The following is a 27,977-nucleotide window of genomic DNA, read 5'->3' as shown; positions in this document are numbered from 1 at the left end:
CATATCCTTGTACATGGAACCCTGTCTTCCTTGCTTCAGACCTTCAGTGTCTTAACTCAATTGCAAGTACATGAAACAGGGGTTCTTAACCCTGAGTTGATGGCTCTGAGAATCTATGATGTTCCTGAAATTAATATGCAATATTTTGTGCATTTGAGTGTGTGAATATATATAAATGCATCAATGCAAATATCTAATTTTTCTACAAAGAGGTTCTTTCCATTTTCATCAGATTCTGAAAGTGGACCATAGTACCCCCCCGCCACCAAAAAAAGAGTAAAAGTCCCTGATGGAAGGATATACATAACATTTTCTTGAATTCAGTTGAAAAAAATCCATTTGAATAATTAATTTTTACTCAAGCTGACACAGTTGATGACTAACGTGTGTGTGTGTGTGTGTGTGTGTGTGTGTGTGTCAGAGAGGATAAAACCAATATAGTTCATTTAGATGAGAGTAAGATCTGTTCCCTGGTAGCTTTAATGGCATTCCTTATTCTGGTTTCAGTGGGGAACTAATGTGTATTTTAGAATAGGTCAGGCCAAAAATACTTGCACATGTCCAATATCCATTAGAGAACAAAAGTTTTATTTTGTTTTTTTAACATAAAGTCCCTGAATAATTGATTCTGCTCTTTTCCTTAGTGCGCGGTCTAACAGGATTGATTCTTTTGATTGACTTAACTCTGTTCCAGATCAATAGAACAATACAATTGGCGTTCCCACAACTGCATTGACTGAATCCACTGGCTATTTTGGTGCTGGAGAGAAAGCCCCAGTGTCTGTAATCCAAGTCTTCCTGTTGGTTTCTAGTCTATGCTGGAGGTTCAGTTCAGGAACATTGAGCTTCATGTCAATAAAGTTTTTAGTTTTGTTGCCTTGGGACAATCTCCCAAACTTATCTAGTTGATCTTGGCTTTTTTAAAATGTGCTGGCTCTGGGTGCCATTCAGCCCTACCAATGTACAGCATTGGGAAAATAATGGTTTGGGGGAAAATTGATGTGATAATTTATCAGTAAATTAAGAAAATAGGTTCAGTAAGGCATTCCCATGCATCCCCTCTTCATTAATATTACATATTTATATGTAATTTATCAGTCATATCTGTGAAAATGGAAAGCTAATTGGTCTTGTCTTAATGAATTTGAATACATGCTAACACTTAAGATGCCTGATAGGGTTCAAAAGATGTAGTGAGTTGTTAACAAAATGCCAAATGGAGTAGATAAGTCATGTTCCTATTCTTTTCAGATTCTTTGTTTCTTACTACAGTCAGTGTCAACCCAGATATGATGTCATCCTGGCACTTCATGTCAGTTTGTTTGGTAGGGAAAAAGCAAGGAATAAATAGATGAGCAGTAATTTTCTCTACCTGAACTCAGGCATCCAGAAGGTGTTGGAGGGAATGTCCCAATGTCATTTATCTTGATAATATCACAAACTAACAAAACCCTATGTTGGCCTCGTCCTCTCCTGTTTTCTCTCTGTTGGTATTCTCTGGGTGATGTTGGCTTTGACATGTATGGGCTTTACATCATACCCAAGAGGAGATGGAGGGAGTTTGGTACTGTCTTGGAAAAGTCTGTCAAAAACAGAATTTTAAAATTATATCTGGAGATTTGAAAAGGTGTATAAACATATTCTGTTATTAGGTTTTGACTTTAAGCTTTGTTAATCTATATTTTATGTTTAGTTATACTGGCTGCCACTAAGTAGGTTTTGACTTGAGTAATTCTGAGACAGTGACTTTTGCTGTGAAATCTGTTGTAGTGAGCCACAAAGCTCCAGTATGAGTGCAGAAGTCTTAACAAATGTGAAGACTCTCAATTTGAGAACATCTTTTGGTTAAAAATAAAATTCCCATTTGATTGTGAGCCTTTTAAAGTTAGGGACTTCTGTCATGTCCATGTATCTCTGCACTTGGTTTAAAGCTTGGTATATATTTGGTTCTTAGTAAATATTTAAATGCATAGAAGAATAACAGAAAGAATGAAAGAATTCCCTCAGACAGAGACAGTGGATATACTAGAATCACATTCACTAACTGATATAAATAGTTACCTTGTGCCAAGCACAGAGGTTGCCATATAACATGATATAGAACCTGAAACTTGACAGATTTACATAATTTGATGCTACAGGGCAGAGGCAAGATATAAACCCAATGCATTTCCCAACTTATTACAGAGTTACCATAGATGTATTAATAGAGATTCAAATTTGTAACTTTTGATAGGCATAGGAAGAAATTATCACTAAAATAGAATAATCTTAACATATTTGAATAAAGCATGAAGCTGACAGCAACGTATGAGTTTACTGTAGCCCAGTAATCTAAATACCAGTAGCTGACCCTCCCTCCTCTATCTTACTTCCCTCCACACAGCATTTATGACATTTCTCTGTTAATACAGACACACCTTGTTTTATTGTGCTTTACTCTATTGTACTTTCCAGATTCTGTGTTTTTTACAAATTCAAGGCTTGTGACAACTCAGTGTTGAGTAAATCTATCAGCGTCATTTTTCCAATGGCATGTGCTCACTTTGTGTCAATTTTGCTCATTCTTGCAATATTTCCAACTTTTAAATTATTCTTATTATCTGTTATGGTGATTTATGATCCATCTTTTTTGATGTCATTATTGTACTGTTATAGTATAATATGTCACACACATAGTATAATATGTCATACTATGTTATAGTATAGTATGTCATACCCATAAAACATGGTGAACTTAATTAATAAATGTGTTCTGACTTTTCCACCGACCTGTTGTTCACCTGACTCTCGTCCTGTTCTCAGGCCTCCCTAATCCATGAGACAAAATAATATTGATAATAGGCCAATTTACATCCCTACAATGTCATTTAAGTGTTCAAGTGAATGAAGAGTTGCATCACTTTAAATCGAAAGCTAGAAAATGATTACTCTTAGTGAGGAAAGCATGTGAAAAGCTGAGATAAGCAAAAAGCTAGACCTCTTGCACCAAACGCTTAACCAACTTGTAAACAAACAGAAAAAGAAAGTTCTTGAAGGAAATTAAAAGTGCTACCTCAGTGAACACACAAATGATAAGAAAAAGAAACAATTTTATTGCTGATAGGGAGAACATCTTATTGGTCTGGAGAGAAGATCAAACCAGCTACAGCATTTTCTTAAGCCATAGCCTAATCTAGAGCAGGTCCCTAACTCTCTTCAATTCTATGAAGGCCGAGAGAGGTGAAGAAGCTGCAGGAAGAAAAGTTTGAAGCTAGAGGTTGCTTCATAAGATTTAAGAAAAGACATGCTGCTATAAAGACACATGTACACGTATGTTTATTGCGGCACTATTCACAATAGCAAAGACTTGGAACCAACCCAAATGTCCAACAATGGTAGACTGGATTAAGAAAATGTGGCACATATACACCATGGAATACTATGCAGCCATAAAAAATGGTGAGTTCATGTCCTTTGTAGGGACATGGATGAAGCTGGAAACCATCATTCTCAGCAAACTATCGCAAGGACAAAAAACCAAACACCGCATGTTCTCACTCATAGGTGGGAATTGAACAATGAGAACACATGGACACAGGAAGGGGAACATCACACACCGGGGACTGTTGTGGGGTGGGGGGAGGGGGGAGGGATAGCATTAGGAGATATACCTAATGCTAAATGACGGGGTAATGGGTGCAGCACACCAACATGGTACATGTATATGTATGTAACAAAACTGCACGTTGTGCACATGTACCCTAAAACTTAAAGTATAATGATAATAAAATTTAAAAAGAAAAAAAAAAAGAAGCTGTTTCCATGACATAAAATTGCAAGGTGAAGCAGCAAGTAGAAGCTGCAGCAAACTATGCAGAAAATCTAGCTGAGATCATTGATGAAGGTGGCCACACTAAACAACAAGATTTTTCATGTAGACAAAACAGGCTCATATTGAAAGAACATGCCATATAGGAGTTTCATAGTTAGAGAGGGTAAATTAATGCCTGGCTTCAAAGCTGCGAAGGACAGGGTAACTCTCTTCTTAGGGGCTAATGCAGTGGGTGGCTTTAGGTGAAGCCAGTGCTCATTTACCATTTTGAAAATCCTAGGCTCCTTATGAATTACGCTAAAACTACTCTGCTCATGCTCTATAAATGGAAAAACAAAGCCTGGATGACAGCATATGTGTTTACAACATGGCTTACTGAATATTTTAAGCACACTCTTGAGGTCTACTGCTTAGAAAAAAAGATTCTCTTCTAAATATGACTGCTCATTGACAATGCACCTGGTCATCCAAGAGCTCTGATGGAGATGTACAAGGAGATTAATGTTGTTGTTATGCTCTCTAACACAACATCTATTCTGCAGCCCATGAATCAAAGAGTAATTTTGACTTTCAAGTCTTGTTATTGAAGAAAGACATTTTATTAAGGTATAGCTGCCATAGATAGTGATTCCTCTGATATGTATGGGCAAAGAAGGATAAAAACCTTCTGGAAGGGATTCATCATCTTAGGTGTCATTAAAAATACTCATGATTCATGGGAAGAGGTCATAATGTTAACATAGACAGGAGCTTGGAAGAAGTTTATTCTAATCCTTATAGATGACTTTGAAAAGTTCAGTGGAGGAAGTAACTGCAGATATGGTCAAAATTGCAAGAGAACTAGAATTAGAAGTGAAAACCGAAGATGTGACTGAATTGCTGCAATCTCATGTTGAAACTTCAACGGAGGAGGAGTTGCTTCTTACGGATGAGTAAAGAAAGTGGTTTCTTGAGATGGAATCTTTATGGGAATATGCTGTGAACATTTTTGAAATAACAACAAAGAATTTAGAATATTACATAAACTTAGTTGATAATGCAGCAACAGAGTTTGAGAGGATGGACTCTAATTTTGAAAGAAGTTCTGGGGGTAAAATACTACCAAATAGCATTGCATGCTACACAGAAACCTTTCATGAAAGGAAGAGTCAATTGATGAGGGAAATTTCATTGTCGTCTTATTTTAAGAAATTTCCACAGCCGCTCCAATCTTCAGCAACCACCACATTGATTAGTCAGCAGCCATTGACATGGAGGCAAGACCCTCCAGCAGCAATGAGATTATGACTTGCTAAATGATCAGATGATAGCATTTTTTTAGCAATAAAGAATTTTTAATTTAGTTATATACATTGTTATTTTATACATACTGCAATTGTACACTTAATACACTACAGTATAGTGCAAACCTATTTTTTATAGGCACTGGGAAATCAAAACATTTTTGTGACTTGTTTTACTGCAGTATTCACTTTTATGTGGTGATCTGGAATCAAACCAGCAATATCTCAGAGTTATGCCTGTGCACCACATATGTTAACTGAATATTCCACTAATTTCCAGTAACTTGACTTACTTTACTCCTTATGAGAAAGAGAGAGCACAATTTCTAGTAAACTAATAGCTATCAGAATAGGCCCTACTAGCAATAGGATGAAAAACTAATAGGTAAATAGTGGGAGGGAGATATAAATGATCTTTGAAAGCAAAAGTGAATTATAGTATTCATTAACTCCTGATTACTAAGAAATTAGAAGCTGGATATTTTATTTCTATTTCTGTACATCCTACACACAATGAATTTAAAATTCACTATTGTTCTTTAATTTCAGAAAACTGTTGTTCTTCTATCATTTATATTCACAGAATTGATTTTCTTTGTTATTTTCTCCTCATACTTAAAGGATTTTTACATTCAACCTTAAAAGCTTTTCATTTGGGATTTGTCTCATAGAGAAATTTGAGCAGGAAGAATACCCGTAGTTAACCACTTAACGTAAGAATTGTTTCATGAGAAGAAATAATGATTATGGAAATTATGTTGATGCTAACATTTTATCTATACAAGTCATCTTTCCTGTAGCTAGAGTTTCATGGTTCAGCATTTTTAGATGTAAATATTTTTTTCCTGACCAGGGCATAAATAAGTTTAGAGTAGCACAAAGGTATATTTGGCTTTAAAATAAGTGACCTCTCGTTCCAGGGCTGCCTGGAAGATGCAGCAAAAGAGGGAGTCAGAGTGTGAGAAAGTGGTGGTGTTTATTATTTATCAGACTTCTCTCGTGTCCCCATTGGGGTATACAAGCCTGACTGTCTCTGCACTTGCCACATTAATCACTTACTCTTTTTAAATTCAGGAGCATCATGGTTGGTGTACAGGGTCAAAGACAAGGTAAAACAATGAGACAGTCAATTATGGTAAATAAGCCTTTGATAGTAAGTTAGAGGTAGTTCCAGGATGATTTTGGCATCAGCCACTAAAAACAGTCTGCTTTCAATTTAAATCATTGTAAATAACTGTATTTATAACCTCTATTAGTGAAAATCTATGCCCATTAAGGTGATAAAGTACCACTCTTGGTTCACTCCAAATTATTTGAAATGTAAATATGCAGAATCCCTGGAGATATCAGATACTGTGTTTCTACAGGAGTAATTTTTCTTTCAAGAATGCAGATACTTGCCTGAGGGTGATACCTCATTTCTGTGCTTGTCCCGTCAATGACACTCAGGTTTGTCTGTTGTATACAGAATGGGGTCCTTTCAGGAAAGATACATAGTGAGTCTGTATGCATATTCCTCTTCGTAAAGATTTGTTTATTCTTAGTGTAGAAGAAAGAATAGGAACTCAATTTTGTACAAATAAATCTAAAATCAGAAAGGCAGAGCAGGCAGTAGTTTCTAATATTTTCAGAGATAAGGACTTTTAACATCAACGTATGTCACCATCCCTCTCCTCATGTCAGAAAGCTGCCAGACATTTATTAACATGTTCAGTGCATGTCTGTATCATTTTCAAGATTTACATGCATATGGACAGTTGTGGCACATGTGTGTGAAACATTCAGTCTGTGAGTAGTGTGACTGTTGCACTTGAAATCCCTCGGTGTTCTCATTATTCAGCTCCCACTTATAAGTGAGAACATATGGTGTTTGGTTTTCTGTTCCTGTGTTAGTTTGGTGGGGATAATAACTTCCATCTCCATCCATGTCCTGCAAAGCACATGATCTCATTCCTTTTTATGGCTGCATGGTATTCCATGGTGTATATGTACCACATTTTGTTTATTCAGTCTATCATTGATGGGCATTTGGGTTAATTCCATGTCCTTGCTATTGTGACTAGTGCTGCAATGAACATGTGCATACATGAATCACAGGGAAGGGGACAACACACACTGGGGCCTGTTTGGGGTTGGGGGGCAGTTCTTGAGCATCAGGAAGAATAGCTAATGCATGCAGGGCTTAGTACCTAGGTGATGGATTGATAGGTGATGCAAACCATCATGGCACACGTTTACCTATGTGACAAACCTTCACATCCTACGCAATCACCCCAGAATTAATTTTTTTTAAAAAAGCGCTTTTATAAAAAAACCCAAATCCCTCTGGCTTCCTGTTATTCCCAAGATCTTCTTTTTCTCCCAGCTGCTTCTCTGTCCTCTTGCAGCATTCTCCCGTTGTTACCACCCCCAGGGCCATGGCTGCATTCCTTCTGGAACATGCCCAGCTCACTTCTGCTTGGGGCCTCTGCACCTGCTCTTTCTCTCCTTGGAATTTTTTCCCCCAAGATGGTCACAAGATTGGCTCCTTCTTGTTATTCTGATTTCAGTCCAAATATTTCCTCCGCAAAGAACCCTTCTATGGTCACTCATTCCAAAGCAGCACTCTTCTCCGCCTATCCCCCCAATCACTCTGTTGTGTTAAGTGCCTTATTTTTTCCACAGCACTTATTACAATCTGGCATTGCATTATTTACTAGTTATGTTCCTCTGCTAAACTATTCTCATGAGAGTAGAGACCTTGCCTTTCTTGTTGCCTGTAGTACCCACAGGTGCTCCTGAAAGGAGTTCACTAAGTGTTTGTTGACTGAATAAAAGAGAATACAAATCAGTTTGCAGAACTCTTAATGATATTCCAATTTTTCAGCTGACAGACTGGGAAACACCGGCTTAACTTATTCTCTCCCCATGTAGTCACAATCAACCCCAATGGGTTGTATAAATAAGCATTTAATGAGTGTTATCCTGTCATCTCAGAATTTCTAACAGTGCCACAAAGTTGAGAACAAAATATTCTATAGGGAGGTTTTAGACAGATCCTCAAAACACTTATTAAAAGGTGGCCCAACTATCAACCCTGCTTTCCCAGCTTCCGCCCACATAAGTAAAGGTACTTACTGGAGCAGAAAGAGCAGTGGATGAGGGAGGGGAGAGAGATACTTTTCCCTCAAGGCAAGTGAGGGCTGCACCAAGACACCTGGGAAAGCTGTGTGCCAGCAGGCAGTCCTGTGTCTTACTTCCTGCCTGGAGGCTTGCTGAGCTACCCGTTGTGTATTTCTGATGCTCCCATTTGTACTACTACCAAAGCAGAGGACTAGAGAACTCTTTATAGATCCAGATGTGAGCTCCCTCAGGTGTGGTAGGCACAGCAACTAGTGACTGCCTTTGTCTGGGAGAAGTGTGAAGGCTAGAGGTGGCTGGAGCTGCCATCACTGCTGGGCAGAATAAGACAGTGGAAATTCCCCTGGATCAGGGGAGCCAAAATAAGCCATCTCTAAATAATCCCACCCAAGAGCATTCCACGGGAATTGAGGGTCTCCAGCAGAAAGATGCTGTGTGTGGTTAATTGCTGGAGGGAGATTGGAGAGTGTTCTAGCCATATCACACAGATATTCAAAGTAGGAATCCATGAAAAGCCACCCAGGCCCAGGACTGCAAGGAGACCCGCCTTTGATGCTTGCCATAGCAGGGGGAATTCAACAGCTAGGGGGAATTACATAACACCAGCTAAGTAAAAAGACTTTGCCCCTCCACTACTTACCCCCACTGGCAAAGCAAATGAGGGAGGGAAGAGGGAAGAAACAGATCTCACACCCCACCATTGGTCTAGTGCCGTGTTTCATAAACTTTTTTCATTCCGCTCTCCCAAGGTGCTATTTTTTGACTTTTCTCCTAACTGCCTTCCCCTTCCTCTGTGGATTGTATGCCACAGGCATACTGTATGCTGGGTACTGTGGTTTTTTGGGGTCCGCAGATCACTGGAACATATTTTTTTTGCCCCCCAGGAGCCAATTACCATCCCCATGGGGGCAATATCATCCTTATTAAGAATGGATAGTCTAGAGCAGTAATTCTTAACTGGGGACAATTTTGCCTTCCAGGGGACATTTGGCAATATCTGGAGACATTTTTGGTTCTCACAATTAGGGGGTCATACTGGAATCAGTTGGGTAGAGGCCAGGTTTATGTTGAACATACTACAATGCACAGGGCAGCTTCCTCCAACAAAGATTTATCTGATACTAAATATCCATGGTGCTGAGGTTCAGAAATTCTCAAGTAGAGTCTAGAACATCTAGACTGAATATCCAGAGTAAGGCTTATCCTGAAAAGAGGAGAGAAGCTTTGAATTAGCACAGAGACTAATGCTTTGGGATTGATTGGAGTTTTTAAAGCCTTGAAAGTGATCTGAAAGCTGTGGAGTCTGAACCCCATGCTGCCAAGGAACAGAAGAGGAAGACTGGATGCATGAGCCAAAGGTCAGCCTGGTAGAATAAAGACATTTCTTTATTTCACCCTCCTGAGTTCACTTTCAAATTAATTGACCACTAATGGGTGCAGCAAACCAACACGGCACATGTATACATATGTAACAAACTTGCACGTTGTGCACATGTACCCTAGAACTTAGAGTATAATAAAAAAAGTAAAATAAAAAATTAATTGGCTACAGGTATAACAAAATAGGCTTGTAAGTTAGTGGTTTGGGACTTATAATTAATACAGCACATGTGAATTAGGTCTCAGACCAGCTCACCAAAGCCCACCATGCAGCACACCTAAATGGTTGTATTGATAGAATGTGTGACACGGCCATCCAGATGCTGTGGCCCTTGGAATAGGAACATGTCTTTCCACTATTCTAGCTCCAATTATGGACAAATTTCTTGTGACCTATGGTAGGCAGGTAGAAGGAAAAGAGGAGAGTGTCAGAGGTATAGATAGAGGGAAGGTGTCAGAGGTATAGAATGGAGAGAACGGGATCTTCCATCAAGGAGGGAGTTGTTGTCTTTCCAGAATGACACCTTCCTTAAAAACGCTTTGAGGTTTTCTAAGACATTTACTTGCAGCATAACACATTGCATATTCAAGGAGAAGAAAAAAGAAAAAATTCCTTAAGATAGAGTCCTGCAAGGGATTGATGTGGTACCAGAATCCTGACTTTGGGAGACACGGAGGATGCATCAGTTTTCTACCCCAAAACCTAGTGGCTTGCAAATAATTTAATTGCTCGCAATTCTGAAATGTTTACTAGGATCAGCATCTGATGTCTCACCAGTGTCATTGATGAGGTTGCTGTCAGTCGCTATGTCAGACTGGGAGTTCGCTGGTTCCAGATAGTCTCGGTAACATGGCTGGGGCCTCAGGACAGGGGGCCAGGCTTTTTCACAAGGTCTCTCTCATGGCCCATCTCCAGAAGGCTAGTCTGGGCTTTTTTATGTGGCAGTCTCAGGGCAGCAAAAGGGCAAGAGAGGAAGCTACAAGGCTTTTTGAAGTTGAGGCTCTGAAGTTACACAATATCACTTCTGCTGCCATTATTAGTTACAGCAAGTCACAGGACAGAGTTAGCCCACATCAAGAGGAGGGAAAATAGTTCCGTCTGGAGAAGAGTAGCAAAGTCAACTTCCAGAGACATAGGCTTCTAGGAACTGGAGAAATTGATGTAGCCATCTTTGCAAACAATCTGTCAGAAAGGATTTCCCATAATCTATCAATATATCTACAGGTAACAGTACTTAGAATTTATTTATGGTTTTAAGAACAGGTCCTGCTGAGAATGACTGAACAGGCTATAAGAAAAACAACAAAATTTACTGCACATTTATAGTGTATATATGTTATGGTATAATGCAATATATAAGATACACAGTTTCTGTTATCTGTCTCCCATTCCTCTCCTTTAAGAAATGGGACCACTGGTTTTAGGGAATATGTATAGTCCAATCTGGATTCAATTCTTTTCTCATGTCCCACATTTTTCCTGTCCTGTACAGTTAAGCTGTTGGCAGAGCCATTTCAGAACCCTATTTCTATAATATGGTATTTACTTAAGCATTTATTTAAATTCCATCTTTGAGTACCCAAAGTAATACTATAATGCAGTGGCACTGTAGTGTTAAAATCTAACCTGAGAGTTTTGTGTGGATGTTCTCTGTTGGGATCAGATTATTGTGCTCTGGCACAGCTTTCTTTTTTCATGTTATAAAAAACAGGAGTGATTTTAAAAGATCCTGTGATGTGAAGAATCTCTTCCTGTTTGGAATCTGAACTGCAAATAAATCCTGCTTCTGCCCAGAGCTGTGACAATTCCAATGTGTATCTGATATAATGCTTTGGGCTGCAAGTAACAGAGTACCTGATTCAGATGGGCTTAGACAATAAGGACATTTATCATCTCCTGTAGCCTCAGGTTTGATTCATTTAAGAGCTCAATGGTGGGCTAAGTTTCTGTCTCTCAGAGTGTTAGCTCTAATCTCTTGTTTTTATCTAGCAGGAGAGAGAGAGAGAGAGAGAGAGAGAAAACTTCTCCCCTGGCCATGGTCTTCTTTCATTCAGTCATCTTAGGTCATACATCCACTCCTAAAGTGTTAACATGTCCCTGGGAATGCCCCGAGCTGATTGAATACTGCTGGAGCTGGGAATGTCAAGTTGCCCAGCATCATGAATAGGCAGGGGATCTCTGAATAAAATGTGGGTTCTGGTAGGAAAGCAGAATGAGGAAAGGAAGCTGAGGAGGTAACAAAAAGTGTCTTACATAGTAGGTAATTCTAGTAAACATGCTCTGGAGAAAAGTAGCTCTGAATGATGTGGCAACTGTAGAAACTAAAATCAGAATGGGGATGATAATAATTATTAAAGGTAAAATCCCCACATTTTAAAAGATACTTCAAAAGATGAAAAAAGCCTGATATTCCTGGATTCCACTTTTTTATTATGTAAAAATTTCCAACACGTCTCCTCTGTCTTCTTTTTCTGTCTCTCTTTCTTTATGCTCAATATTACATATACAGGCACAAATGCACACAGATGATGTGGTGGGTTATTAGATTCCTTTGAAGTGGTATGTGACTCCTCAACATTTCAGAGGAAAGCCCTGACTTATTCTGAAGTGTTTTCCTTCTGAAAAAACGCTATTGTTGGCACCTACTGAAGCCCACCAATGAGGGTGGTTGGGGATGGAGAGATGCAGTCAAGGGAGAATCTGAAGGTGGATCAACCTTTCTTGACCTCACCTCTTCCTCTCCCTTAACTTTGATAGGTACTTGAAGTTAAGCTCCCAGAGAGCAGTGTCTGTTTGGTTTACTGTTGTATCATTAACAGCTAGAATAGCACCTGACACAAAGTAGACACTCAATAAACCATTGCTGAATGAATTGTTGCAAACCCTCCCAGGAATAGCAGTGAAGCGAGGCCAGAAATAGGAACGGAAATCTTTCAACAAGTATGAGCAGCAAGGGGACAGAATGGGAAGGAAACACTTCCTGCTCAGTTGTTTGTTTGCAAAGTCAGGACTGCTTGGACTGCTTCCCCTCAGATTGCTAAGTTCTTTTTTATATTATTAAGAAATAAAACTAAGCAATTACTCCTTCAGAGAGTAAAACATCCCTAGTTAATGTCTAATGATGGTGTTTTAAGGCAAAATTTAATTAGGGTTCATGGATTTTGTCATGTTTCATGTAGCCTTTAGCCTTTCCTCCGGAAAACATATTAGACATGGAGTGAGTATAAAGCACCCCTGTGTGCTTTGTTAGTTGATGTTGATGTGAATGGCTGCCCTTTGATGCTAGTACTGTGGAATTTAGATATAAACATTTCGTTAACAGCTAAATTCCCAGCATCTTCACAACCCTTTAAAGATGCTTCAACATTAAGTGATTGAGCTCCCTTGGTACAGGGCAGAGATGGCAGATAGGATGGCTACTTCACTTTGTCAGAATGACTCCATTGGATGCCAGGGCCATTTCTTTTTTTGGAGGGGGGCCAAGGGGAAGTCCACTGATTATTGTTGCTTGTATTAAGCCAACACCCCCAATTCCAGGGCTACCTTAAAGGAGGTGTAGTTTCTTGGGATTGTTAATGGTGACAACCCAGAGCCTCTGTATATGCGTCTGTCAGAGCAGGAAAGGCATTCCCTATGAGAATAGGGGATACTGGCTCTCCTTAAGCAAGTAAGGGCAATTAGTGACAGGTCTGTGCTGGCCTTATATACTTTTTTGAGTAATTTTTGTAAAAATGCTATGAAGTAGGTGTTTATTTTACTTCCATCCTTGCCCTCCTGTAGTCTGTTATTAACAGCAGCCAGAGTGTTCATGTTCAAACGTAAGTCAGATTATGTCACTCCTCTGCCCAGAACCTTCCAGTAGGTTCTTATCTATCTCAGAATAAAAGCCAAAGCCCTTGCTTTAGCCAACAAGTCATATGATTTTCCTCTTCCCTTTTCCTCTCTGATTTCATCCTCCTTCCCTCCATTCATTGCTTGGTAAATCACACTGGCCCTGTGCTGTTTTCTCACCACTCCTGCCTCAGGGTTTTTGTACTTTCTGTCCCATCTGTTTGAAATGATCTCTTCCAAGATAGCGACATAGGGAGCAGCCCACTTTCTTCAGGTATTTACTTGAAAGTCACCTTCTTGCTAAGGACTTTCTTAGCAATCCTAACTAAAATTTCACCACCTGCTCCAACACTCAACATTTCATATCCTCCTTTCCAGTTTTGATTTGTTTTTTGTATCAAATTTGCCCATTTGCTTTGTTAATCATCTTATCCATTAGCGTATAAGCTCCACAAAGGAAGGGATTTTTCTCTGTTTTGTCCCATCCCTACCCAGCAACTAGAAGAGTTTCTGGACCAGATGAGGCTTACAATAAATCTTTATTGAATGCTGAATGATTTCATTCTTTCAGTCATCAAATATTTATTCTGCATTTACGAAGACATGGGTATTATTTTGGACACATGTAACACAAAAATGAACCAGAAAGACAAGGACTGTAACCTGGTAGAACTTAAAATCAAGAGAGAAAATAATTAAGCAAGTGCCCATTTAATACATGTAAACTGTAAACTTCATAGAAATTAACTAAACTCCTTAACATTCACTGTTCTGAAGTGTCACTGCTGGAATAAACACCCAGAAATTTTAAATTACGATGTTAACCCTCTTTTCTTTTTGCATTGCTAAAATTGACTTAAATACGCTTTTATTTAAATTACTAATTCACCTCTTTGTTCTTACTCACAATGCCCTTCATTGGGTCAGAATTTTGTTGCTGTTTGGATCTATTGAGATTGTTCTCTAAGGTATTAAGGATTATCATTAGATGAAGCTCATCAATCATTATTATTGCAGATAAGCTTCATTCGATATGCCTTTCAAGAACATCAAAATAAGAATAACAACTATTTCATCTCACTTGTTCTAAATGAAAAAAAATCCTTTAGCTTATTATTTGCATAGGACAATGTGAAAATAAAATCTGCTAAGTGGCGTATTTCATGGTTCATACTAGAAGTTCTTTTTGAAAAGGTAAGATTGCCTATTAAATTTTAAAAATTTTAATAAATAGCTTTAAAAGAGTAATTATGTATTTTTAAGTTGATTATTAAAATCAAAATGGATACTTAGCCGAGCGCAGTGGCTCATTCCTGTAATCCCAACATTTTGGGAGGCTGAGGCAAGTGGATCACTTGGGCCCAGGGGTACAAGACAAGCCTGGGCAACATAGTGAGACCTGCCTTTTAAAAAAAATAAATAAATAAATAAAATAAAAATATGAAAATAAAAAAAGAATGGATACCTAAAATAGGGATCTATTCAATTTTTAATATTAACTCTCATTTTTTTTTAGATTGGAGATTTTCACAGAGAAAGTAAGCTTTTTAAAAACGTATTTTTATGTATGTTTTAAGAAAAAAAAATTACACCTCCCAAACAACAGCATCTAAATTTTAGATAGACATTTGTTGGTGTTTCAGCAGATAATTATATATGTTATTGTATATATGTTGTTCAGCAAGTATGGCAGAAATCTCTGCATTTGGAAATACATTATATCACAAAGGAAGATTTGTCATCTCCATGGCTATTTGATGGTGTAGACTTGAGGTCATGGCTTGCTCACTGTAATGAGAAATAACAACAGATGCTATTGATAAAAGTTCTGCCAGGTTCATGCTATGCCTTATTGAATGCAAAAAGGCCTGGCTCTTATCCGATCATTGTCCTTTTCATACTTTGTGGTTTTTGATGAACATGCCTATGAATAGAAAATGATTATCTATCTCTTCATTTCTTTACTTATTTAATCGTTTCTATTTCAGTCTTGGTGAGGAGGGATCTTTTAGTGTATAAATGCCGTGAGCATTAGTAGGAGATAAACTTTTTTTTTTCTTTTTTGTTTTTGGTAAATGTTGGTCTCTGAAGAAGAAAGATCTGTTGTTCTTTTCTCAGTTTGAAACTAGGAAGGGATCAAAAGGCTAGATTCAGGATGTTAAAAGAAAAACTTCAGTCAAATTAAATGTAAGCACATTTAATTGAGCAATGAATGATTCAAGAATTGGGCAGCCCCCAGAATCATAGCAGATTCAGAGACACTCTAGGGATACCTCGTAGTTAGAACAAATTTATAGATAAAGAAAGAAAACTGGTGTACAGAAATCGGCAGTGAGGTAGAGAAATAGCTGGATTGGTTACAGGTTGGCGTTTGCCTTAATTTGAACACAGTTTGAACACTTTGCAGTCTGTAAATGATTGAAGGTATGGCCGCTGGGATTGGCCAAGACTCAGCTATTGTTACAGGCACAAACTCCGGAGTTAGGTTTTCAATCTTGTCTGATTATTAAGCTAGGTTACAGTTTGTCCACAAGGACTCAAATATAGAAATACGAAGTCTTTCTCAGGCCATATTCAGTTTGCTTTAAAAACAAGGATAAAGCCAGGACCCTGGAGGAGGGACAAGGCAGTGGGAAAAGAGGAAACCAATGGAACGAGACTTCCAATCGGCCCTCCTAGATTCTGTCCATACATGCAGAGCACTATGTCAAAGACATTACATGGTTACACTTGTTACTACCCTGTTCTTAGGCTCCCAGTAAAGACATGGTTATCACACAACGTGAAACTTAAGGGCCAGGCACGGTGGCTCATACCTGCAATCCCAGTACTTTAGGAGGCTGAAGCAGGAGGATTGCTTGAGCCCAGGAGTGCAAGATCAGCCTGGGCAACACAGTGGGACATGGCCTCTACAGAATTTTTTTTTTTTTTTTTTTTAATATCCAGACATAGTGGCATGTGCCTGTACTTCCAGCTACTTGGGAGGCTAATGCTGGAGGATCACTTGACCCCCTGCGGTCAAGGCTGCAGCGAGTTGTGATTGTTCCACTATGCTCTAGCCTGGGTGACACAGTGAGACTTTATCTCAAAAAAAAAAAGAGAAAGTTATGTATACTTCTTAAAAACCTGAAAGACAAATGCAAATGCATTGGCCTAATCAGGGTAATAGCAAGTTTAAAATGATGACACAAATAAATGATAATTTTATATGATTTTTTCCCAAATCATAGTAGTTCCATGGAAAGTAGCAGGAAAATTGTAAATGCTTAGGGATGGGTGAAATATTCATCCCATGTTTCTTCATTGTCATTAGCACTAGCATCAAAAATTATAAATGCCCAGATAAGTTCTATGGAGTGCGAGGTAAATGCAGAGTGAGATGTACAGCCCTGGCCTTCATGGTGCTATACAGATATGGAACTGCTGAGATCATCCCTTCACTAGGCGAGAAAAAGCATAGTAGCATATTTTAATTTTTTAAAATTAGGCAGTTTGTAGGTATGTTGTTCTTGGAATGAAGGTCTCCAAAGTCTTCTGAATTAAACAGCATAATTTCTCATTAATGCAATCTTATACATTCAAAGAAAATGCAACACCAAATTTAAAACAATATTTTTTTAAAAGATAAGACATTCTGGCCGGGCACGTTGGCTCATGCCTGTAAACCCAGCACTTTGGGAGGCTGAGGCGGGCCGATTGCTTGAGCTCAGGAGTTCAAGACCATCCTGGGCAATATGGCAAGGCCCCCGTCTCTATTAAAAGTACAAAAAAATAGCCCGGAGTGGTGGTGCACACCTTACCTACTCCAGAGGCTAAGATGGGAGGATTACCTAACCCTGGGGAGCCAAGGTTGCAGTGAGACGAGATTATGCCACCGCACTCCAGCCTGGGTGACTGAGCGAGACCCTGTCTCAAAAAAAAAAAAAAAAAAAAAAAAAGGATGACATTCTAAATTGAATTCTAAATCATTTTAAATAATCAACTCTGAATACAGAGAATGGAAAATCTGAATTATTACAAATGTTTAAAAATAAGAATAAATGCTCTCTGAGAGGAGGATCTATTTTGTCACACCTACTTTAGTTCCCCTGAAATTGGTCTTTTCTGCCTAATTTTGGTTTTGTTAGGTATTCTTTCTGGTTGAATAAGACAATGGCATAGCTGAATTCTGCATAGGTAAATTGTTTCTGTACTTCTTCATGTTAATTAAATTCATCTATATATTTTTTCATTACTTTGTTGGAAATAAATTTAACACATTATGTAACAATAAGATATCTAAATGGCATACACAGGATTCTCAACAAAATTTGAGATTATAATTACTTGGAGAATCTCAGGAGATCAGTCCTGCTAAAAGTTATTCCAAGCACATGTTTTCTAGAGTAGCCTATGTCCAACATTTACATCACTGTGTACTCATCTATGTATTTTTAATAACATAAATCTGAAGTCTTTAGTCATCCTGGCCCTGAAAAAATTATTGATGTCCATGAAACTATCAATTACTACCTCAATAGCAGAATCACAATGTGTTGCTTACGTTTAACTCTCTCTTATTGGCCTTGAAGGTAGATGTTAATAATTGTGTGTGTGTGTGTGTGTGTGTGCATATATATATATATATATATATTTTTTTTTTTTCCCATAACCGAACAGGGAGGGAACAGAGATCATTTTATACACTGGAAGCTTTGTTTGGCAGTCTTAATTGAGACACCGCTGGCAAGAATGCTTTCAACTTCTTCCCCATAATACCCAGATAGAGCCAAACTTAGAAACCCTCCAACTCTCTGATGAGTAAGGTCGTTAAACAGATGAAAAATAAGAAAGCATCTGGAAATGATATCATCCCTGCCAAATGTTCACACTAGAGAAAGAGTAATTCATGTAACATCTCTGTATTTTCCTCTTGAGATGCAAGAATGAAACAGAAAACTCTATATGGCTCTAGGGATGTAGAGATCATAAGAATTTTACATAATGATATACACTCAGTGGCAAGATACATGAGCATTCCTGAATCAGCTGGAGACCATATGTTTTTAATAAAGAGCATTTTCATAAATGAGTATCCATGAGAAAACTTTAATTTCTATTCTGGAAAGACAATAAATTCATGTCTTAGAGGTGGGTGTTTTGAAGTGGAGATTTCACCCTCCCTCTCTAAGGAACTTCTATTTCATCTAGTCTTCTAAGGGTTTTCCTAGAAAACACTGCATAAATGTCTTTCACCCCACTGCTGGATGTTTTCATTGAGAAACCAAGCTTATCCATCAATGGTTTAGTGATTTGAAATGAACCCACAGGCACCTGCTTTAGAACACATCCTTATTTAATTTCTGAGTGACACACAGCTTTCCCCAAAGTGGAGAGACTTCTTTCTATACTTTCTATCATTAGAATATTTGAGGCTGGATGCAGTGGCTCACGCCTGTAATCCCAATGCTTTGGGAGGCCGAAGCAGGAGGATTGCTTGAGCCCAGGTGTTTGATACTAGCCTGGGCAACATAGTGAGACGACGTCTTTATTTATTTATTTATTTTTAAAGAATATTTGAAAAGAACTTTACTTACTGGAGGTGCACTAGATTTGGAACCAGAAAAACCTAAGCAGAAATGCTGTTTTTACTACTTCTGGTTAATTATTGAGCCTCTTGTTTTATGATCTCCAAAACAGATGTAATAAGAATACTTACTAAAAAGGGCTTTGTTACTGTAACACATTATCACCGTGTTGTTGAGTCACACCCCTTCCTCCTAAGATCTACTTTTTAAAGGTTCTTTTCCCTTTCATTGTTAGTACTCTGGAATTGTAAAGCATGTTTTCTTTTGGAAATGTATTTCATAGTTAAGGTTATCTTAATAAGTGTTGTTGGGTAGGTAAGTATATTAGTCAAATATAGCCATAATAATGCTGTGTAACAAACAACCATAAAAATCTCAGTGGCACAAACGAAATCCTATCGTTCTCGCCCATGAGATCAGCTGGCTAAAGCTGACTTATGGTAGGCTCAGTTGGACTTGGATTAAGGTTAAGGATTGAGTCCTGGCTTGTGTGTATTCCTTCTCATTTTTGGGCCAGCAGATTCCAGAGGCATGTTCTTCTCATGGACAAAGGCAGAGTACAAGAGTGCAAGATCACTTGCATCACCGTACATTTGTTAACATCCTGTTGGCCACAGTAAGTCACATGGCCAACTGCAAACCAAGGGACAGTGATGTATTCCTTACCTGCTATGTCATAGGTGTGATGTGTACTATTTGTTTCAGGGGATGAAGGAATTGAGAACAGTAATTCGATTTTTTGATTAAGGTCTTTAGGTAACTTGCTTCCTCTTAAAGATAATGCAGTTAGGAATAGCCTTTTTTTTTTTTAAGTTACAGTAGATCTAGGTATAAATTTGTATTACAAGTTTAACATTTATTTTTTCCTGTAAGCTATAGGCAACACTTTTCTAAAATTAGGCTGGAGTTTACAAATGAAACTTGAAATCTTGACAATACATGGATCTATCGATCATTATTTTGATGCTATTTCCCTTGGTGTTTTATCTTTAAACTTGTAGATCAAGAAGAGTAGAGAATATGAATATCTGGATAATGGTAAATATTCAGCATTGGCAATTTCTATTAGCTTTTGGAAGTCTCATCCCCATTTGCTTAACCTAATCAGTGGTAAACCAGTCTAGATCTCTGAAACATATCCTTCAGTGATTTCTCACATTCCTGAAGGCACAGAATCACAGAATGTCAGAGTGGAAGGAAATTTACAGAGTGCCCAGGCCAGTACCTTAGATTTTGTGAATGACATGGTGGGTCCAGATGTTTGAAGGGCCTTGGAAGGTGATGCAGGTGATGTGGCTCAGTGAGTTCTTAGAGTGAATGTCTGCAGCATACACAGTGCTGCAATAGCAACAGGAGTGAGGTGGATACAGTTCATGGTCTTAAAAATTCTGTTAATATTAAAGATTTTTTTTTCAAGTTTCAGGTTTGGCCTTGAAGACTTTTAATTCCAGAAAATTAGAAACAGCTGCTGGAATCCTAATTTGTACAGCAGTCACATCTTTGATTGATATTCCTTGCCAGGAAGAAGTGGGACAAAGTATATACAAAGAATGAGAGGCTGCTTGAGAGAAGAAAAATCAAGTACTTGCTAGTGTTCCCTTCTCTCTCTTTTTTTTTTTTGAGATGGAGTCTCCCCCTGTCGCCCAGGCTGGAGTGCAGTGGGATCGCGGCTCACTGCAAGCTCCGCCTCCCGGGTTCATGCCATTTTCCTGCCTCAGCCTCCAGAGTAGCCGGGACTATAGGCGCCCACCACCGCACCCGGCTAATTTTTTTGTATTTTTGGTAGAGACGGGGTTTCACCGTGTTAGCCAGTATGGTCTCGATCTCCTGACCTCGTGATCTGCCCTCCTCGGCCTCCCACAGTGCTGGGATTACAGGCAGGAGCCACCGCACCCAGCCTAGCTTTCCTTTCTCTTATCCAGGCCAATGATTATTGATTGAATTGATTATGGGAAGACATGTCTCAGGAACATAGAAATGAAAAAGTGAAACACTAGTTTTGAGTCAGAAGTCTTGAATTTGAGGCCTACCCCTAAATTTTATTGCATATGTAATCTTAGGCAGTTTCTTAAATACTCTTACACTTTGAGCTGCACTTTCTCTAGATTTATTTATTTTTATTTCTAATATTTGTTGTCTGTGCCTCTCTGTGTTTTCTTTCTGTACCGTTGATCATTTTTGTGTAGAGGTTACAACTTTTGTCCTTATTGATCCTCTTACATTTTATTTTCAGATTTTTGAAATATTTATTGTTTCTATACTTATATTTATCTCTTTCCTTGTACTTTCTTGGTTTTATTTTTCTAATCCTTAAAGTTAGAAACTTTAGTTATTAATTTTTCAACTTAGTTGTCTCTAAGTTAGTTATCTAGATTATTAATTTTTGACTTTCTGTCTATTCTAAATATGTACTTTAGGCTTTAAATTTACATCTAGGTATTACTTTGATTAATTCCACAAATTCTATGTTGTCTTTCTATTTTAAAATTTTTATTATTTTATTTTTGAATAATATATGCACATAACCTGAAAATCAAAACTATAGAATAACTGTAGACTTAGGAATCTTGTGCCTGTTTCCTTACCCACTCTATTCCCTGACATTCTATGGGTGATGACTTAATTTTTCATGCATTCTTCCACTGTTCCTTTATGTAAATACAAGAAAATATGAACACCTATTCTTGATTTTTCTCTTTCTTACACAAAAGGGAAAATATACTGTAAACTTCCTGCCCTTGTTCTAGACAGAGTACCTTATCTATAGAAAATTTCATACAAAGTTCCTAATCCTTACTATGGCTGCATAATATTTCATTGTGAGGAAGACTGAAAACTTGTTTTGCTAGTTTTCTATTGAGAGACTTGTGCTACTTTCTATCTTTTGCTACAGTAACTAGTACTGTAATGAATAATCTTGTACATATGTCATTTTGTACATGAGCACATTCATAAGAAAAATTCCTAGAAATGGAATTGTTGGGTCAGGAGGTAGATTTATATCTTTTTTATTAGTATCCCAAAATTGCCCTCCATAGGGGAATTACTTTGTTTTAACATCATCAGAGTATGAGAGAGTCTGTTTCCCAACAGTTTCATCAACAAGTTGAATTTTTGGAATTTTTGAAAATTGAAATATACTTTTAACATTTGTTAAGATTTCTTATTTGTTCCTAAGGTATTTAGAAGTGTTTAATTTCCCATATACGTGGATATTTTGCTTGTTCACATGTTTATTGGTTATTGATTTCTAACTTAATTGCACTTTGGTCAGTAATTCTGTATTGGACCTTTTTTAAAAAAATTGTTGAGACTTGCTTGTTATAGAATATACATTTTTTCAAGCATAAAAAACATTAACAAATATTAATCACAGTATGTGAAAAATATATGTTCTGTAATTGATGGGTTGGGAGTTATATCTCTGTCCAATTAGATCAAGCTTGTTACTTCTATTATTAAAATCCTTTATATTTGTATTGATTTTTTTGTCTGCTTGATTTCTCACTGTTGTGAGATGATTATTGAAATCTATCATAATAGTGGATTTATCAATTTCTTTGAGTTCTATCATTTTTATATTTTGAGGCTATTTTATTAGATACATCTTTCTAGTTTTCAATAGTGTCACATGAAAATTTTAAACACACATAGCTAAGAAGGTAAAAACTACAGGAAACGCAAAGAATAAACATTACTTTTCAATCATTCTGCCACTCCAAAGTAACCACTATTTATTTAATATGATGGCATGTTTCTCTTTCTATATCTTTGTAATGATACACATTTATATAGAAATACCCATAAAAAAAGAGAATATTTTTGCTCTACCATTCCAGATAGAGATGTTACGGGCCATATGTTTAGTTCCACCCCTTAGTACAGTTGTGGAAGCTCTTTCTTATGACTCCATAGGATATCCAAGAGCTCTTTTGGTTTCGTATTGATCCTGCAGGATGGTGAAAAGAGATATCATTATGGAGTAGAACTGATAGGAGTTGATGGATGGTGGAGTGGGTGGGGGAATGTGAGAAATAGGAATCTGAGAAAACATCTAGATTTTTGCCAAGACCAGGACAAGGAAACCAGAAGAACATGTATGTGGGGTGTTGTAAATTAAGAAATCTGTTTGGGATTTATTTTCCTTGAGATTGCTGTTGGATATCCAAGTGGAGATATCAAGCAGGCAGCTGGATGTGTGAATACTGGTTTCAAGAAAGAGATATGTATGGGGACATAATTTGGGGAATCATTAGCATGGAGATGATATTAACTCCATGGGACTAGATGAGATCACTAGAAATAGTGAATACTCGGTACATGGCTATTCAAAGTCGGATAAAGAATAAGAAACTAACAAATGAGACTGACAAGAAGTCAATTAAGTAAGAGGCAAATTAAAGTGGTAGATACTAGGAAGATCTCTAAATGAGAGGAAGTATAAATTGTGGTATAAATTTCTTGAACATGGGGAGTGGGAATTAGGGTCTGGAACAAGGGAAGCAGGATTGGCTCTAGCCAGGAGGAAAGGCAGAATTCTAATTGCCAGAAGAGAAAAAGAATCAGTATAAGTATGGCAGAGTTGTAGATTTGTTGGCAAGAAAATCTGCCTTATAATTTCTATTTTCTCTGTGAAATAGAAGGCAAAGTCAGATACTAATTTTAACTTAGAGGAAGGGAAGTTTGGAAGAATTATTGTCAGAGGTTTGATGACAGTGGAGAAGGATTATGCCAGCCAGAAGAATTATGCCAATTATATTCCAATTAGCAATACGAGAATGTCTATGACACCCACCCTTGCTAACATTGCATATTATCATTTAAAAATATAATTAAACTTTCTGCTTGAATGAGAAAAAACACTGCATTTTAAAAATACCATATTTCTTTGATTACTAATAAGAGAAAATATTTTTCTGAGTCTATTCGTGATTTAAATATGCTAATCTTTTTCAGTTGTCTCTCAAGCCTTTTACTCTGTCTGTTATCTATGTTTCAAATATTGTCACCCTTTGTTTTTCTGTTTTAACTTTGTTCAAGTGCGGTTTGGGGCATACAAATGTCTTAAATTTTTGTGTATTTTAAGATCATTTATCATTTCCTTTCAGGGAGTTCTCTCCAGTTGTATGCTTAGACAAGGCACCCCCTTACTCACTACAGATATATATTCATATGTATTTTCCCGAAATTCTTTTGTGGCTTTGTTTTTTATGAATAAATATTAAAACTTCCCTAGATTCATTTGAAGATAAAATGTGAGGTATTCTTTAACTTTGTTTTTTTTGTCATAAATTGTCAAACGGCTATCTCAATATGACTCATTGAATAATCCATTTCCCCCTACTGACTTAAAGTAATGAAAGCTAATATTTACTGAGTAATTATTGTGTGGCAGGCTTTGTGCAAGTGCGGTACAGACATTGTCTCATTTATCTTCAGAAAAACCCATGATGTTGTATTGTTATTATTACCCCTATTATAGATATGAAGACAGGCTGCAGCTCAGGGGTCTCCAAGATCACCTTCATGTTGAATGATATGCTAGAAGACCCCACAAGCCTTTTAAAAGCTGTTATCCTCATGTTGATAGTTAATTCCAGCAAAAAGATAGAGATTAAAATTGGCCAAGGAAAGGGACACATAGGGCAGGATCCAGAAGGCACCAGGTTTAAGTTTTCAGCTCTCCTCTTGCAGTGGAGTCATGTGGAGAGTGTTTATTTTTCCTAGCAATGATCTGTGGCAATATGCGTGGTGCGTGGCCAACCAGAGATGCTCACTTGAGCCTTGGCTTCCAGCATTTTTATTGGAGGTTGGTCATATAGATATAGCTGACTGCCCACATGGGTGACCTTAGTTCTAGCCCCCTCAGAGGTCAAGCTGATAGCACATAGCCCAAGTTCCCCACCATAAATAATCCTGAGACATGGACCAAGACCTCTGGGTAAGCAAAGATACTCTTAACAGGCAGAAAAATATCAGAGATTAACTCCTAGGAGCTGGGCAAGGAGTACACTTTTCTTTGGGCAGTCTTAATTCTTTAATCCATGGAGATCTAGAAAAGGGAAGGATGTTCCTCAGTGTTATGCAGCCAACATATAGAGGCAGCATTTAAACTTCAGCCTTTTCTAGGTCCAGAGCCTGAGGTCTTAGCCACTGGAATTTAGCCACTAGGAGGAAAGAGGTGAGAACCATTTTACCTTTGGTAGGTGAAATACATAATTAGGCATAGAATTAGATGTTTGAGTGTTTGACTATGTTTTGAAAAATCATATTGCTACTTCATCATCATATACCTGTACCACCAGTGTTTTATCATTTGCTAAATTTTTGTAAATAATTACCTATCTCTCTAGATTTAATATTATGCTTATTGTTATTGGTGTCTATTCTTGTGCCATTTCATACTTCTGTAATGATTGTAACTTTATTGTATGCTGTAAAATGTGATAGAGTGAGTCGACAGCTAGCCTTTTTTTTTTTCCCTAAGTTTTCTTACCTACTGTCATTTACTTATTTTCTAGCACTTCAGAATCATTTTGTTAAATTCCAAATAATTTCTTCGGAATTTTATTCTAGTTGCACACCACTAGTTGGTTGATCTCTGGGGAAGAATTTAGATATTTACATTACTGAGTCTTCCAATCCAGGAACATAATCTTTATTTTCATTTATTTAAAACATTTAAAATTTTTCTGCAAGGTTTTATAGTTTCTAGTGCATTTTTTAATTAACTTCATTCCCTCATAATTCCTTTTTTTTGTGGATATTTTGAACTGTATTGGCAGCATGACTTTTAGTTGATGTCTAGAATGCATTCTCCCCTTCTTCCTTAATAGAACTCTGGATTTTTTTTTGTAGCTGTACACATGGCCATTTTGTATAAAGACATTTCTTACCCTCCTTTGACATTCAGTGTGGCCATGTGACTAAATTTTGGCCAATGGGATATGAACAGAATGCCATATGTCACTTCTGGACAGTGATTCTTAAGCTTTGCTGTCTGGAATGCAGTGATGGTGAGATCCAGGAGCCAACCTGACCAGGCTCCCTAGGAATGGCAGAGTAGAAACCTGGAAGAAGCTAGCTCCCTGAGGATTTTGTGGCCTTGTCATCTACCTCCACACTGTTTATTTGAGAGCATAATCTTTGCATGTGCAAGCCACTGCTTATTACAGTTGTCTTATCATTTGCAGCCATATGCAAACCTAACAGCTACAGTGTTTTTCTTTTTCTGTTCAGGTCTTTAACGTAATTTTGCTGAATTATATATATTGAGCAATAATGCTACGTGCAAAGAAAATAATTTTTCTCTTTTCCTTTGCAGTGTTTATACTTCATTAGCTAGAAATTTCAGAACAGTGCTATATAAGGATGACAAAAGCAACATTTTTCTCTTATTCTTGACTGTAATGGGAATGCTGCTACAGTTTTACTATTAAGTATGGTGTTGCCTGTGGTGATTTTTCAAATTTAAAATCGGGATAATGACGTCTGTTTTACTTTGTAAAATTGTTATAAGGATCAAATGCACTAATAAATATAAAAATGCCATGTAATTGTAAAAAGCTATACCACATTTGTCTGGCATATAGTATGCACTCAACAAACTTTTTCAGTATTATTGTTCTTAATAATAACCTCCTGTGTTTAATGGCATAAGAAACAGAACTATGTGTTCTATAAAATATCTCTTTGGTGCCACTATACAGAAATAAGTGGGTCTAATGGATCATTAAATAAATTTTTATTTCTTAGTATTTAGGCTAAAAGTTAGAAAAGTAACATGCTTTTCATTACAAAGAGAAGTGATATATAGATGGAAATGTTGGGAAGAAATGATCATTTGAAAGTAGAGGTAGTTCCCATGAAATGAGACATACAGAAACATACATATAATTTCATCATCAGGAAGCCCTCCTTCCACGTGCTTCTCCTCTTTCTCCTCTGACAACTGCCTTAAAAACATGTCCCTTGTGGATATATATGTCATTTCCTTTGTCCAGTCTGTTCTTGGAGCAAAACCTTATATGTGTCTACTGTTTTCTGCAGAAGCCAGACACAAATTTATATCAAAAAATATTTTGCTGTAATTTAAAAAGTGTTCTTTTTTTTTTCAGATGTTCCATAGTAGAGTTGCTTATTCTAAAATTAGTCCATTTCACTCCTTGCAATCAGTTCCAGAAGAGGCCTGTGGAGAAATAAATTGAATCTGTTGACTTTAATACATTTTTGATGTTATCCATTGATCCCTCACCTCTGAAATAGATGAAATGTATGATCTATAGCTTGACATATAATATATGGAATATTATTTAAGTTTAGTAATGACATATTATTTTGCTTTTTAAAAATTTTTTGTTATATAGGTATATACGTACCATGGTGGTTTGCTACACCTATTAACTCATCATCTAGGTTTTAAGCCCTGCATGCATTAGGTATTTGTCCTAGTGCTCTCCCTCCCCTTGCCCCCCAGCCCCTGACAGGCCCTGGTGTGTGTTGTTGCCCTCTTTGTGTCCATGTGTTCTCAATATTCAACTCCCACTTATGAGTGAGAACATGCGGTGTTTGGTTTTCTGTTGCTATGTTAATTTGCTGAGAATGAGGGTTTCCAGCTTCATCCATGTCCCTGCAAAGGACATGAACTTATTCTTTTTTATGGCTGCATAGTATTCCATGGTGTGCATGTACCACATTTTCTTTATCCAGTCTATCATTGATGGACATTTGGGTTGATTCCATGTCTTTGCTATTGTAAACAGTGCTGCAATAAACATACATGTACATGTGTCTTTATAGTAGAATGATTTATATTCCTTTGGGTATATACCCAGTAATGAGATTGCTGGGTCAAATGGTATTTCTGGTTCTAGATCCTTAAGGAATCACCACAATGTCTTTCACAGTGGTTGAACTAATTTACATTCCCACCAATGGTGTAAAAGTGTTCCTATTTCTCCACAGCCTCACCAGCCTCAACT

This window comes from Pan paniscus, chromosome 3, assembly GCF_029289425.2.
Source record: "Pan paniscus chromosome 3, NHGRI_mPanPan1-v2.0_pri, whole genome shotgun sequence".
NCBI classification, from domain to species: domain Eukaryota; kingdom Metazoa; phylum Chordata; class Mammalia; order Primates; family Hominidae; genus Pan; species Pan paniscus.
The sequence above is the reverse complement of the archived record's forward strand: the minus strand, read 5'-3'. Positions refer to the sequence as shown.